Source organism: Lipotes vexillifer, unplaced genomic scaffold, assembly GCF_000442215.2.
Source record: "Lipotes vexillifer unplaced genomic scaffold, Lipotes_vexillifer_v1.1 scaffold599, whole genome shotgun sequence".
NCBI classification, from domain to species: domain Eukaryota; kingdom Metazoa; phylum Chordata; class Mammalia; order Artiodactyla; family Lipotidae; genus Lipotes; species Lipotes vexillifer.
In genome coordinates this window covers 619040-630717 of record NW_006780550.1, presented here as the reverse complement: position 1 = coordinate 630717, position 11678 = coordinate 619040, and positions in this window count along the sequence as shown.

The window sequence follows — 11678 nt, the reverse complement described above, 5'->3', positions numbered from 1 at the left end:
AATGTAAATTGATACAGCCACTATGGAGAACAGTATGGTGGTTCCTTAAGGAACTAAAAATAGTACTACCATATGACCCAAAAATCCCACTCTTGGGCATATACCCTGAGAAAACCTAATTCAAAAGGACACATGAACCACAATGTTCATTGCAGCACTATCCAAGACATGGAAACAACCTAGAAGTCCAACAATAGATGAATGGTTAAAGAAGATGTGGTGCATATATACAATGGAATATTACTCGGCCATAAAAAGGAATGAAACTGGATCACTTGTAGTGATGTGTATGGAACTAGAGTCTGTCATACAGAGTGAAGTAAGCCAGAAAGGGAAAAACAAATACAGTATATTAACACATGTTTGTGGAACTAGAAAAATTCTACAGATGAACTTATTTGTAGGTCAGGAATAGAGATGTAGACATAGATAATGGACATGTGGACACAGAGGGTAAGGGGAGGGTGGGATGAATTGGGAGATTAGGTTTGACATAAATACACTACCATGTGTAAAATATATAGCTAGTGGGAACCTGCTGTGTAGCACAGGGAGCTTAGCTCGGTGCTCTGTGATGACCTAGATGAGTGGGATGGGGGTGTGGGAGGGAGGTCTAAAAGAGTGGGGACATAGGTGTACATAGAGTTGATTTATTTCATTGTACAGCAGAAACTAACACAACATTGTAAAGCAATACTCCAATAAATAAATAAATAAGGCAGTGTGTATGTGTTAATCCCAAACTCCCAATCTATCCCTCCCCACACATCCTCCCTGGTAACCATAAGTTTGTTCTCTAAGTCTGTGAGTCTGTTTCTGTTTTACAAATAAGTTTGTTTGTATCATTTTTAGGTTCATATAAGTAATATCATATGATATTTGTCTTTCTCTGTCTGACTTACTTCACTTAGTATGATAATCTCCAAGTCCAACCATGTTGCTGTAAATGGCATTATTTCATTCTTTTTAAAGGCTGAGTACTATTCCATTGTACATATATGTCACATCTTCTTTATCCATTCATCTGTCAATGGACATTTAGGTTGCTCTCATATCTTGGCTATTGTAAATAGTGCTGCAATGAACACTGGGGTGCATGTATCCTTTGAACCCATATTTTTCTCCAAATATATGCCCAGAAGTGGGATTGCTGGATCATATGGTAACTCTATTATTAGGTTTTAAGGAACTTCCATACTGTACTGTTCTCCACAGTGGCTGTACCAATTTACATTTCCACTAACAGTGTAGAAGCGCTCTCATTTCTCCACACCCTCTCCAGTATTTATTATTTGTAGGCTTGTTTTATGGTATCTTCCTATTTGGATTTTTTAATTGAGGTAGAGTTGCTTTACAATGTTGTGTTAGTTTCTCCTGTACAGTGAAGTAAATCAGCTATATGTATACATATATCCCTCCCTTTTTTGATTTCCTTCCCATTTAGGTCACCACAGAGCATTCAGTAGAGTATACAGTATGTTCTTATTAGTTGTGTATTTTATATGTAGTATCAATAGTGTATATGTGTCAATCCCAATCTCCCAATTCTTCCTACCCCGTTCCCTCCTTGGTGTCCATACATTTGTTCTCTATGTCTGTATCTGTATTTCTGCCTTGCAAACAGGTTCATCTGTACCATTTTTCTAGATTCCATGTATACATGTTAAAATACAATAATTTTGTTTTTCTCTTTCTGACTACTTCACTCTTATGACAGTCTCTAGGTCCATTCACGTCTCTACAAATGACCCAATTTTGTTCCTTTTTATGGCTGAGTAATATTCAATTGTATATATGTACCATACCTTCCTTATCCATTCATCTTTTGATGGACATTTAGGTTGCATCCATGACCTGGCTATTGTTAATAGTGTTGCAATGAACATTGGGTGCATGTGTCTTTTTTAATTATGGTTTTCTTAGGGTATATACCCAGTAGGGTATATGCCCAGTATATTTCTGGGTTATATGGTAATTCTATTTTAGTTTTTTAAGGAACCTCCATACTGTTCTACATAACATCTGTATCAATTTACATTCCCACCAACAGTGCAAGAGGGTTCCCTTTTCTCCACACCCTTTCCAGCATTTATTTTTTGTAGATTTTTTCATGACGGCCATTCTGACAGTGTGAGGTGACATCTTATTGTAGTTTTGATTTGCATTTCTCTAATAATTAGTGATGTTGAGCATATATTCATGTTCCTCTTGGCCAGCTGTATGTCTTCTTTGTAGAAATGTCTATTTAAGTCTTTGGCTCATTTTTTTATTAGGTTGTTTGTTATTTTGATATTGAGGCACATGAACTGTTTGTATATTTTTGAGACTAATCTGCTGTCAGTCTCATCATTTACAAATATTTTCTCCCATTCTGTGGGTTGTCTTTCCTTTTAGTGTGTGTCTTTCATTTAGTCTTGCTTTGCTGTGCAAAAGTTTTTGAATTTAATTAGGTCCCATTTGTTTATTTTTATTTACATTGCTGTAGGAGACAGATTGCAAAAGATCTTGCTGTTATTTATGTCAAAGTGTGTTCTACCTATGTTTTTCTCTAAGAGATTTATTGTATCCAGTCTTACATTTACGTCTTTAATCCATTTTGAGTTTATATATGTGTATGGTATTAAATAATATTCTAATTTCATTTTTTACATGTATCTCTCCAGTTTTCCTTGCACCATTTATTGAAGAGACTGTTTTTCCTCCATCCTATTGTGTTGCCTCCTTTTTCATAGATTAATTGACCATAGGTGTGTGATTTTATTTCTGGGCTTTCTATCCTGTTCCAATGAATTTCTATTTCTGTTTTTGTGCCAGTACAATACTGTTTTGAAGACTATAGCTTTGTAGTATAGTGTGAAGTCAGGGAGTCTGATTCCTCTAGCTCCATTTTTCTTTTTCAAGATTGCTTTGGGTATTTGTGGTCTTTGGTGTCTCCATACAAATTTTAAGATTTTTTTGTCCTAGTTCTGTGAAAACTGCCATTGGTAATTTGATAGGGATTGCATTGTGTCTGTGGATTGCTTTGGATAGCATAGTCATTTTGATATTATAGATTCTTCCAATCCAAGAACATGGTATTTCTCTCCACTTGTTTGTGCCATCTTTGATTTCTTTCATCAACGTCTTATAGTTTCCATAGTACAGGTTTTATTCTTCCTTAAGTAAGTTTATTCCTAGGTATTTTATTATTTTTGATATAATGGTAAATGGGATTGTTTCCTCAATTTTTCTTTCTGATCTTTTGTTGTTCGTGTATAGAAATGCAGCAGAGTTCTGTGTATTAATTTTGTATCCTACAACACTACCAAATTCACTGATGAGATCTAGTAGTTTTCTGGTAGCATCTTTACAATTTTTTATGCATGATATCAGTGACAGTTTTACTTCTTCTTTTCCAATTTGCATTTCTTTATTTTTTTCTTCTCTGATTGCCATGGCTGGGACTTCCAAAACCCAGTCAGATCTTGATATTATTTTTCAGTCTGTACTCTAATATTTTTCTTTATATATTCTTAATCCTTATAATAGAGCAACTGTTGTTTTAAGAAATTCTGGGCTAGCATGCCCTGAATTTCTTAACTTTGTTTTGCCTGTGACAGTGCAGAAGACATTGAATACTTGTGACCAACATCACATCCTGTGTGCTGGTGTGCAGGCAGTTTTTCACACTGGATGGCTCACCCTCTCAGCCCATAGTGTAAGAGGAAAAAACTCAGTATCTTCAATTCTAGGCTTGGGATTAACCCCAGGTGTTTGAGGCTCCAAATTTTGTCCATTATCTATATTCCACTGCTATTCTACTGTTATTCTTTCTGGAAAATTAAATGTCTACAAAGCAACTATGAGTTTGTTTTTTTCTGGCACCATTAGCCTGAAATTCACCTTTATCTCTCCTCCACCAGGTAGGTATCCCTGGATTGTTTGTAGGAAGAGTAAGGCTAAAGCATGACAAAATGGTAAAAGTTATCGTTTCTGGAAGCCCAATTAGTTAGAAAATATAGATTAGCTTCATACTATACCTCAATTTGTCTCCCTCTTGGCTATCATCAGTTATTTTATACTGGGTTCTATTTCCAGATCAATCACTAATGAGCTCTGGTACCTTGGTAAATTCATTTTGTCCCATAATGCCCCAACTTTCCCCATCAATAAATGGGGAGATTTGGATTATATTAGATAATTTCTATCTCTTTCTTTCTGCTCTAACCTTATTTGACTCTGACTTATAAATGAATAAGGAGACTTTTATTTACCACTGTTTACAAAAAGCACAAGTTTCTCAACATTTTCCCTCCCAAACAATGTCATACTATTTTAGGGCTATGACCCTCAAAATTTTTCTACCACAATAAACATGAAATATAACTTCCACAGTTGTGACATGCTTCCAGAAATGGCCAGAGCTGCATGTAATTTCTTTTTCGCTTTCTCTAATCTCAGCCATTTTTCTCCCACTCAAGAATGTATAGTACATAAAAGGGGTTTAAGAGTGATATTATTTGGAAAACACTGAATCATTGTTATATATGTATAAAATAAGTAAATTATTGGTAGCATTTGGACTTTATAATTGTTAGAAAATTCCTGGTGACACAATTTATGGCTAGCTGATCACAACACACATGTGTGTCACTGAGGTGTAGAAACACTAGTGTGAATGTTAGTGGACTGGCCATAGGGAGATTTGGAGTTTTAGTTCCAGCTCTTACATTAACTAATTGTGTTGTCTTGGGGAAAATACTTTATCTCTCTGACCTTCAGAATCTTCTCATGTGAAATGAGGAGACTGACCTAAATAATCTTTTTTGTTTCTGTTATATCTATCCTTCTCTAAGGATGAGGACATTCTGTAGTTTGCATACTATCTCTCCAATTCCCTCTTTTCCCTGATATTCCTTGTGATATATCAGAAGCACTGCTTACCAGAACATTCTAGTAGATATGGGGGAAAATGCGTACATTTTATTTGGTCTGTTTTTCATTTTATATTTTTCTTATTTTAGCCTTAATTGAGAAAGTGGTGCAGAGAAAGCAGAAAGTTTTTGTTATATGGAATTTTTATTCAAAGAAAATATACTTACCCAAGTCTATTTTTAACAGCAAGCATGTTGGACCCACTATGTGTATTAATATATATGCAACATCAAACTCTGAGGTAGAAGTGGGAGGGAACATGGCTCACTGTCTTACAGTCAGCACATCTCCAGTTCCCAGATGAGAACACTGAAGGGAGAAATGTTGAGTTGGTTAAAGTACTACAGGAAGTTAGTGACAGAATGGGAACCAGAACATGATTCACAAACTAGAATGCTTTGATACTATCTATAATTGTTGAGTTTAGTAAATTCTCAATGAATTTTAAGAATCATAATATGTACTAATACATTACATGGTCTAATGTGACACAATAAATTCTCAAAGTGCTTCTTAAGTTATGAATTTTGGTTTCTCCAGCCCACTGTTACCATTAAGTAAAAGACAGTCCGTTCAGTTAAGAGGTAGATGCTGAGATATACTGAGGTAGATGTTATTTTAAAATTCTGATATTGACTTTTTATTATGAAACATAAATTGTTTTGGAATAAAATATGAATTCTTGCAGCTTGTCCTTTGTTTTTACAGAGATTCTGTGGAATTCACTTTTTTCACATATTAACTCACCTTAGAAACAAGGTTGAAGCCACCTTCAACTTATAGGAGATACCATAAGTGGTCAAGTTATCCCAGGTTCTTCAACTGGCTTACACTGTGGATGAGGAGACAAAGCATCCAATCTTAAAGCTTCCAAAGATATTTTTTCAAAGTAAGTGTTATTAGAATTTAGAAGAAAAAAAGTTATTTATTAGCTTGAGATCTGAACCCAAGAAATCATGTGCAAAGACAGTTTTTTATTTATTTGTTTATCTACATATTTATTTATTTATTTTGGCCAGGAAAGATTATTCAGTATTTGAAGTTTTTGTTCTGGGAAACAGAGATTACTTTAGATATGTTGTTGCAGACAGCAAAACTTTGACAAAGAGAAAAAATATACAAAGTAAATTGGTTCAGAATAAGGGAAATTCTCATAACAGCTAGAGTGTTCTTACACGTAGAGTCCTTGTATTAGAAATATTTCATAAAAGGGCCTCAATTAGGTAGGAAGAAAATCTAGATAATAATCTTAACTCTAGGATACATATTTATCATTTTTAATTATTCTGATAATTTCTATATGATATTTAATTATCAGGTAGGCGAAATCATCTAGGTTTTTAAGTTCTCAATTCTTAGTTACTCATATGAGACATGACAGCTGTTTTTAACTTTTTATATGAAGACTTCCATCATCTAATTTTGACTTGCAGAAAACCTCCAACTTCCATATTAAATGACTACCAAAAATTCCTGAAAGCAGATTTTCCCATTGAGGAAAGGATAGTATTATACCATTTGCTTTATTCAGCCCATACAAGGAGACAAAAAGAGGAGAAAGAAGTAGAATCAGTTGAGTGGGGTGGGGGGCACCAGGAGAGAGCTGATAGCAGGAAGGAGTGGGCTAATTAACACAAGGTCAAGGAACCCATAAATACTACTGATTGACTTACAGAAATGCAAAGGTTCAATTGGTTGCCTTCCTGTCTGCTGGGAAAGAAGGCTTGTTGTGTATCTTTTCTTTGTGAGTTCTGGAGCTGCCCAAGAGCTATATTTCTCTTTCTAGTGAGAGGGATGTGAAATAATCTTCAATGTACATGCCTGAAGTTTATCATGACTTCTCTGAACAATGTTCTTGGACATCAACTTCATCCTCACATGCCTGACTTAGATTACTTACTGGTCTTTATTTCGAGTACTAAAGCCCAGACAAAAATCTCAGTCCAGTAAAATGAGGCCCTTATGTTACTTGCTTTTATCTGCAGGCTCTGGGGCTTAGACTTTTTTGAGATATTACTAGTTATTGGTTCTCTCTTGGATTTACCACTTGGTTAATTTAGATACTATAATTCTGTGGCAGCCACTTTCATCTGCCTATCCAACAACAATTACTCTCTTATTACTTGTTAAGAAAATCTTAGTTCTGAACCATGTGTGGTTCTGAATTTTTATGAGTGGTCCAGTGCCCAGACTCAATAACTGAATTTTGATTAATATAAGCCAATCCTGGTGATTTCATTCTCTCTACAGTGATTTGCTTAGGGAGTATCATATCAGACTATTCTAGCTAATAAGAACTAAGACACTGTCTGGGATAGGAGATTTCTTTGAAGGAGAATGATTTCTTAGAAGGAAGAGATGGTCTGTTTTCTACTGTTCCACTTTATGTATGAATATGTGATGCCTGAAATTTACTGTACTTATTTGCGAGAATGAGGAAAATTTGTGGACACCCTGATGATGTGGGACACACACAAAGATTTTAACTGATAGAGAAACCAGGAAGTCCATGTCTCTCTTCACACCAGAACATGGTCATTGAATGCAAGAGCAGGCAGAACCACAGGACTTAAAAAAAAATTTTCTTTCTTTCTAACTGAATAGATACCATTGAATTTGTGTAAGTTCAGTATGCATATGATGCCACTCATTGTACCTAGTTACATTTATTTATTTCATATTTATTTATTTTACATCTTTATTGGAGTATAATTGCTTTACAATGGTGTGTTAGTTTCTGCTTTATAACAAAGTGAATCAGTTATACATTTACATATGTTCCCATATCGCTTAGAGTTTGGTGTGCTTTTACCAAGCACACCATTAATCAAATTTACCATTTCTTTCCCACAACAAATGATTTAAAGTAAATTTTACTAACCCTAGTAATCTTAATTACATAATCCTAATTTTAGCCTGGGCATATTGCTTCCACTGTGACCTTGTACTCTAGTTCTGATAACTGGGTTCTTGCATTATTTCTGTAGCCTAGTGCCTATCTGATCACATTTCTACTCATTGGGCTGTTATTTTGATATTTGTTTTCTTTTTTTATTGATGTATATTTTATATACAGTATTATATGCTACAGGTGTACAATATAGTGATTCACAACTTTAAAGGCTAAACTCCGATTATAGTTAGTATAAAATATTGGCTATATTCCATGTGTTGTACAATATAATCTTGCAGCTTATTTTATACCTAATAGTCTGTTTCTCTTATTCCCCTACCCCTATATTGTTCCTCCCTCCTTCCCTTTCCTCACAGGTAACCACTAATTTGTTCTCTATATCTGTCAGTCTGATTCTTTTTTGTTACATCACTAGTTTGTTGTAATTTTTAGATTCCACATATAAGGGGTATTATATAGTATTTGTCTTTCTCTGTGTGACTTATTTCACTTAGCATAATACTCTCCAAGTCAATCCATGTTGCTGCAAATGGCAAAATTTCATTTAACCTGGTGGCTGGGTAGTATTCCATCTGTTTACTTATTCATTCACCTGTTGTTGGACACTTAGGTTGCTTCCATATCTTAGCAATTGTAAATAATATTGCTATGAATATTGGGGTGCTTGTGTCTTTTTGAATTAGTGTTTTTGGTTTTGTGTGTGTGTGTGTTTTTGGTTTTGTTGGATATATACCCATTAGTGGAATTGCTGGGTCATATAGTAGTTCTATTTTTAGCTTTTTGAGAAATCTCCATATTGTTTTTCACAGTGGTTGCACCAATCTAAATTCCCACCAACAGTGTACAAGGGTTCCCTTTTCTCCACATCCTTATCAATATTTGTTATTTGTGTTCTTTTTGATGATAGCCATTCTGAGAGGTGTGAGGTGATATCTCATGGTTTTGATTTGCATTTTCCTGATGATTAATGATGTTGAGCACCTTTTCATGTGCCTGTTTGCCATCTGCATGTCCTCTTTGGGAAAATGTCTATTTAGGTCTTCTGCCCATTTTTTAACTGGGGTTTGGGTTCTTTTGATGCTGAGTTGTATGAGCTGTTTATATATGTTGGATATTAACCCCTTATTGGTCATATCATTTGCAAATATTTTCTCCCATTCAGTAGGTTGTCTTTTCATTTTGTCAGTGGTTTTCTTTGCTGTGCAAAAACTTTTAAGTCTAATTAAGTCCCATTTGTTTATTTTTGCTTTTCTTCTTTCTTTTTTGAAGGTGGATCCAAAAAATATGGCTGTGATTTATGTCACAGAATTTTCTGCCTGTATTTTCCTCTAGGAGTTTTATGTTATCTGGTTTTACATTTAGGTCTGTATTTCATTTTGAGTTTATTTTTGTATACAGTGTTAGAGAACGTTTTAATTGCATTCTTTTACATGTAGCTTTCTAGTTTTCCCAGCACCACTTATTGAAGAGACTGTCTTTTCCTTATTGTATATTCTTGCCTTTGTCATAGATTAAATGACCACAGGTACATAGGTTTCTCTCTGGGCTTTCTATCCTGTTCCATTCATCTATGTGTCTGTTTCTGTGCCAGTACCATACTGTTTTGACTACTGTAGCTTTGTGGTATAGTTTGAACTTTTACCTACGTTACCCTGCTGCAACTTTAGATCTGCCTCCCAATACCTCTCACTTGTAGGAAAAGTAGTATATTTATAGATGTAACTACCTATAAAGCCAATTTATGTAATCTCAAGGGTTTAATAACAAAGGGATACTGATACTTGCATAAGAACATGACCAGATGTCTACCTGACTCTGTGAATGAAGATCATGGCCAAAGCTGAGCAGACAAATTATCTTATACAGCAAACCAAACTTGTATGATGCAAAACTTGACATATTTATCAATCACGTATCAAATTAAAATCAGGTTCAAAGTCATAAATGTTGCCACAATGAACAATTCAATATCTATCAAAATAATTGTCACTTTATTGAGGTCTGTGACAACTCTTACATGCTGAATAAAAGAATATACTTACAATATGCTGGGATAAGTCATTATCAAGTAGATTCTAATTTAATTGATCTGGAATTGAGCTCTTGGGATTGGTAATTTTTTAAAGTTTCCTGGGTTAATCTAATGTACAGTTAGGTTGAGAACCATTGGTGTTGAAAGAAAAATAGTATGAAGGTTTTTTAGGAAGGAGCTACACTCATAATGAAATTCTACTTTATGTCAAAAAAGAAGAGTTTCCATACCTATTCTGACCATTTCTAGTTAGTAGAAGAGCAAAAATTATGTATGTTGAAGTTGGGTGGTGGTAGAAATATATTTGATTTTAGCATGAGTTCAAGCTTTACACTGGCACATTAGGTCAATCATTTGTCTTGGTTGTCTCTTCTTGTACCTGCTATGACATCTCCCTTTTCTGGACCTTCTGTAGTTATTTGCATAGCCATGTCTTTATAGCTATAATCTTTATATGATCTATACTTGGGAGCTTTCCTGAATTGTCCTAAGATATTGTATATCCTGGAGGACAAGGATTGTCACCTTTTCACCTTTGTCCTTTACATAATAAATAATAGGTGCTTAATAAATATTTGTTGACTAAATAGATATAATAGTTAATAATTCAGCCTTTTCAACAATTAAAACTGGTTCTTCCTTATCAGTCAAAACAGTAAGATTAGGCTGAAATTGAGGTAAAGTGCTGGTGATTAAAAATATGACCTGATGCCATTTTCACTTATAACCTTTTGAAAAGTTAAAATAAGGTCATGTGAAGAAGTGTCATAAAAAGAATTACATAGAACCTTTGTATTATAGGTGGTTATGTTGCACAGCACGTAAGTGAAATCTATCAGTAAACACTGAGTATTTCTTTCAATTTATTTCTTATTTTCCTTTCTAACATTTCTAGGATAGATATAAATGGAAATGTCATATGCAAAGATACAGAGAAACATTAAAATCCTTCTTGAGAGCTCTATGTAACCAGCAACTTTGACTTATCTTCTATAGTAGAAGGCCCTGTTACATAAGCTAGGAGGCCCTATGAGTCAGTGTTCTGTTTTTGATGAGTTTCCATGGTTATGTTACTAAAATAGGAGTAGGGTTAACCAGGCCTACTTTTTACCCAAATAACACATAGCTGTTGAAAGTCACGTTCATCTCTTTTAGATAGCTATCATTAATTAACCATGTAATTATGTGCCAGTCTCTATGCTGGACACTTCATTTATGTGATCTCATTTTTCCTTAAACAGGTTTGAAAGGTGAGAATTATTTTCTCCATGTTTTTAATGAAGAAACTGAGTCTCAGGGAGATTAAGTGGTTTTTCACAATAGTTCAGTTATAGAATACAATAACTCCTGGAGACCAAAGAGGAAGTTAAATAATGGCCTGTGAATTAAGTTCACAACTAATATTGTTAAGTGCTGACATCTTGCATCTTGAATAGATCCAGTGTTTATAAGGTTAATTTGAGGATACATTAAAATGCATTATATCAATCATCCTATTTATCACAATTCAAATACTTATGACCGTTCCAGTTTAAGAAAAAAAATAAAGGACCACAAGTAGTTCCGGCACCTTATAAAATACTCTTTGAGGCTACAGGTCTCATTATCTAGAAATAGACTTCTATAATGTTGAATTCTCCAACATAGAGGAGAAATTCAAGCAGTCCTTGATTTTAGAGTCTGTGCCAATATATCATTAGGACTATGAAATACCACTGATGCTTCACTTTATGAACTTTAGTTGTGTTTAGAAATAAAATGTGAGTGATACTGAGCTCTAGTATTGTCAAAATTATGTGTGGAAGGTATGGTCAGGAG